Here is a 5,234-nt window from a genome sequence, read left to right as displayed (position 1 = left end):
TTTAATTCTCTTGTCCTAATTTAAAAACATAAATTTTAATATGCATAAGAGCATCTACAATCAGTCTACTCTGGTTGATTGAGGTAATAATACACCATATACTGAGCCTCTCACCACATGAGTAGAGAGGGATGGGGGTTGAGTTTTTGTTTTTTGGAACACTACAGTCCTCAGTGACTGTTTAAGAATGGTCCAAGAAAGTTAAATGAAATCATTCCTTAATCAATAGCTAATATGAAGAACACCAGGACTCACAGGCCTAAATAATAGTTACAGGCTGTGGGTTGGAGTAAAGCAAAGCTTAACTTGGGCATTCTTAGGCTACGGTAAGAGCTGGTGTGCAGGACCCAGGGCTGCAGCTGCCACTCTTGGGAAATCAAGTTTACCATCCCTGGCAGTGGTGGCAGCTTCAGTATGCAGGGCTCTGGTGGCTGCTGGGCTGGCTGTTCATTGCTGTGGCAGCAGTGGCCCCCCTCAGGGGGGTACAAGGCTGATGTTTTGCCCATCCCAGCCTGAACAAGGCAGCCCAATGTAGTCATGTCTGCTGGAGCCCCTTCCCCATTACTGGCATCTGGCCCAGGAAGCAGTGCTTTTCTTTGGAAGTGTTGGATCCTTCAGCAGAAACTTAAGGGGACAGGGGAGGAGCAGTGGTGTCAGTAAGCCCTGTGGCTTTGTTGGGTATGGAAAATGTGGAAAGCTGATGTGCCCTGTAGAGTTGGACTGGCGGGGACATTTCCTCCCTTGCTCTTTCCACGGATGAGATGCATGAGCACAGCCTCAGTTTATGAAAGCAAAAGGCAAGTGCGTGCTGCTCTGGCCTTACCCTGAAGGGGCCCTATTAATCTGGCAGCCAGACCTGGACACCAGTGCTCCTCCCAAAAGATGGCATGCTGCAACATATTTTTTGTTGCCAGTCTCTGCAGCATTATTATTAGGAAATTCTTCCTTTTGGGTGCAACTTGGAAATGTTTAAAATTGCAAGAAATGAAGGAAGAGAACAAGGTGGGGGTAGGGAGTTCAGGAGACAGACAAGCTGGTTACAAACAGGTTGTAAAAAAACCTGTTCAAAGTGCCTTTCCCAGTTAGAAAACCTGTTTGGTGGATTATTTTATTGCACCATCCTAGCAGTCTGTCTTCCTGCTGGTAGCAGACGTGTCTGGTGATAACTGTATTACTGTCAAATGGAGGTATTCACTTGTCTGCATTCTTGGCTGTGTCATGAAAATCAGATTAATTCTTTGATCTTTGGAATCTTTTCTTGTCACACTGTGGCTGGGATATCACAAACACAGGGTGGTTTTCCTCTCACTGCAGTGTTCAGATCCCTTGCACAGGGTCTCTGTCAAAGCAAGCAGCTGTTGCCAACAAGAAAGGAAATCCATCCCAGATTTCAGCTTTGCTTGTTGCATGTGTTCACATTGATACAGAGAAACAGAAAGAGGTGCTGAACTGCAGAGAGCACCAGGAGAGGAGAGCAGGAGCATGTAATTCTGATGAGGATGTGCTAACAGCAGAGCTGGGGCCTTACACATCATGTCCAGACCAGGCAGTGCGGGTCCCTTCATGTACACCCTTTCCATGATGGCTTTCCAGGAACTGTGCTGCACAGTCTGAACATGGGAAGGCTTTGTCATTTCTTTAAGACATGTGTTACACTATGTTATGGACCAGTTGTTTGCAAAATACAGATTTCAGGGAAGCAAAAGCAGCCTGACCTGTGTTACCAACCTCTGCCAGCTCCTGGTCTCCTGCAAGCTCAAAAACTACCAAACCCCCTTCGTTTGTGTGAAGGTTTTCTTAGAATTTATTTTCAACAAAGGTTCAGCAGTGTGTATAAGCCTAAGAGAGATTTCTTTTTGTGAATATTTTACTAGAAAGATTGTCTTCCTTTCTTTAAACTGTGGGAATGAGGAGAAGTTTGAATGAGGAGAGACTGGAGACTAATTGAGGGAGAGACTGGTTACCAAGCGATCAGCCCCTGGCCTGTGTGGCACTTTGGTGAGGCAGGTATGGGGGTCTGTGGAACACAGCTACTCCCTACAGCCCTTGGGACAGCTGTCAGTATCATGAGTGACTGGTGGTTGAGGGGGATTTAATGCTGGCAAACATCTCTTAGGAGAGGTGAGGGGCTCCCGTACCACCAGCAGTGTCATTTGCCATTGTCCCGTTGCAGGGTTCCTGCCTTAGCCCCTAAGAGACCTGGAGGAGAATCAGGACCTTTTCTCCTGTTCCTCATGAGTGCCCAAAATTCAGCAAGCAGCATCTCCTTTAAATGGAATGCTGACTGGGTTACCCCAGCTTTGTGCAGATGGACAGCAGCAAAAGGACAACTGCCATCAAACAAGAGTAGAGCCCCTGTGGGGAGCCAGATTTGCACTTTGCTTCTAAATCCAGACTCTGCTGTGAAAACAGAACTGCAATAGATTGCTTATTTGCTCACTGCCCTCTCAGCTGCTCCTGAAGGTGTGACTCTGTCATGCCACTTGGGCCCATTTGTACCTCACACCCACACAGCACTGCTGTGCATGGAACAGCCTCAAAGCGTCCCTTTGCAGAAATGGCTAATGGGAAGTGGTTCCTACAGCTTGAGTCCCCATGCTCACCTGGTTATGCTGATCCAGCTAAAATGACTTTTGAAAACCCACAGGCCCTCTCTGTGGAGGCAGGTGGTGAATCTGTCACTAGATAGGTAGTTGTGGTACTCCCAAGCTGCTCTTTGCTAATTTTACAGCTCCATTGTACAGGCTCTGGGTTTTACTGTACATATCCTGCACCTTTTCTCCATGAAGCATGCTAGAACATGAAATTTATTTGATATTACATTTCAGAAACAAGAACTGGGTCTGAACAAGCTTGTGATCATGTCCTATCACTTTTATAAGAAACCAATAACCTTATGACACTGTTCTTGATAAAGAACATCCTACTGGGAGCAAATGGTGATGGAATGGCTTTGCAATGGCATCAGCTGAGGCTGATGTGAAGGTCAGGCCAAGGCCAAAAATACCATCGGTGCAGTGTTGTGCCTTGAGGCTGAAAGTGTCACTGCTGGGCAAGGAGGGGAAAGTCAGGGGTCATTAACGCTGCTGGTAGGCAGCATGTGTTGTACCAGAAGCAGTGTATCAGACCCCAGGGCAGACAGCCTGCCTGATTGCAGGGAAATACTAGTGCCACTCAAGAAGGGATGTGGCTCTTCAGGCTGATGCCTCTACACAAGGGAAGATCCTTGAGAAAAAATGTGCTCCAGGGTTAGTGTTACAGCGTGGCCTCAGACCGGCCCTGGGACAGCAAGTGACAGATGAGCTCAGCATCAAGAAAAATGAATTAGCCCCGATGACGGGTGAGACCTGAGGCACAGCACAGCCAGAACCCCCCAGCCATGTCAGCAGGTGCAGCCCCTGCAGCCAGATCCTATCTCCATGCTGAGATGGGATGTCCAGGCTACGTGACAGACAGGGCAGAGACGTGCTTCCCAGCTCCCACGGCTGGCACTGAGTACACTGCTCACAACATCCAGCCCATGCTACAGGAATGAGCCATTTCTGACTCCTCTCTTGCTGTGCCTCCATTTAGACAAGGGCAGAACAGCCTGGCTTGTATGCAAGTCCCTGGCTGTGTCTCGAAATGCCACCATGAAAATGAGCAGAGCAGCATGGGTATGTGCCTGGCTCTGCCCTCCCTGCATCTAAGGGATGCATGAGGGCATATAAGACAACACAAGAGGACTGCACTCCACGGAGTGAGAAGGCTCTCATCTGAGTTTCACCAACAAAGAGGGATTCCAAGAGCTTCCCTGAGCTCCTGAATTGTCAGGTGCAGCAGGGCTATAGGCAAAGCAGGAAATCCTAAACACCCTGTCTTTCACCAGGGTGCCATGTGGTAAGCCCCGAGGAAGGCAAGTTCTGCATCCAGAACAGGAAACCATCTCGCTATTGGGCTTCTTGGCTCTACACTGCAGCCAGGCTGAGGCCAAAGACAGAGCTGGTGCTTATGCCCTCCTCAATCATGCTGACCCCACATTTCCAACAAAATAGGATCAAACTCATGGAAGCACACAAGTCTAAGGAGAAGCTTTGTCAGCACTTGCGTGACTCTAAATTTGTTCCTTGAACTCCCAAGTCACCTGCTCCTCCTCTGCAGACACATTTATTGCCTGTACTTAACGTACTTCTATGTGTGTCACCTGAAGGACCTCACTCATTCTGTATCATACTGAATCATTAGTCCAAGTTTCAGCCTGCCCTCTCTGTTGCTACCTTCTCTCTCAGAATAAAGGGTCTACAGAGGTGCTATTTGCAGCTTAAGACACGAAGTAGGTGCTCAATGGGGCCAGGCTGCTGCATGCTCAACGTCTCTCACTCTACAGGTTCCTTCTTTGGGGAGTGTTTACACCTATAAATCCATCATGCATCTGGACATGGCACTGGGTAAAGAGCTTATCCCCCAGACAGACATATGGCTCAAAGGCAAAGGACAAATAGGGCTTCCACATTAATCAGGGGAGTTCTGACACGCACAGGTTTAAGCTTATTGATACAAGCCTTCCTGGCCCTCAAGTGAGGACAGATTCTCTCCACTGAACACCCGCAATGACATTCAGGCTAAACTGAGACCAGGCCAGCAGGTTTGCCCCAGGCTGCATTCTTCTCCCAGTGGCTCGGGGACATGTGTGCAGCTGGGAGGGAGAAAGCTGCCAAGGTGATTATTTAGCCCTTGTTTATCCCCTGGCATGGTTCTGTACCCATCACGGCCAGCCTCAGCGATCCCAGGAACGTTTTGCTAGCAGGGGTCCTAGCGCTTGCCAAGCTCGAGTGTGGCCACTAGATGTCACGGTTTACTCCCGGATGCACCAAACCCGGCCGGCTGCAGTCTGGAATGAAAAAACCCTTACGGATGCGGAGGTTACATGAGTGGAATGGTTTCCGAGCTAACTAGATGGCTGCTTTTGGTTTTAAAGAGGGCTATCAGCAAACAGCTATAATATAACTTACTCTCCTGCTATCTAATCCTGGTAATCCTCGTTCTAAAATAGTTCTAGCAGCTCAGTGTCAGAACATAAGTTTTTTAAAACAAGGGAAAAAGTATTTTCTGAGGTGAAAAAAGCAAAGACTTATTAGGATGCCTGGTGATAAGCAAAAGGGCAAAGGGTTTGTGTGGCCTGTCACAGCCACAAATGAGTACAGGAATATGAGGGGCTACCAAGGGTCTGACTTTTCGCTTGTGGTAGGAGACAG

Source organism: Chamaea fasciata, unplaced genomic scaffold, assembly GCF_029207755.1.
Source record: "Chamaea fasciata isolate MVZ Bird 193981 ecotype frontalis unplaced genomic scaffold, bChaFas1.0.hap1 SCAF_6, whole genome shotgun sequence".
In the NCBI taxonomy this organism is placed as follows: Eukaryota; Metazoa; Chordata; class Aves; order Passeriformes; family Sylviidae; genus Chamaea; species Chamaea fasciata.
The sequence above is the reverse complement of the archived record's forward strand: the minus strand, read 5'-3'. Positions refer to the sequence as shown.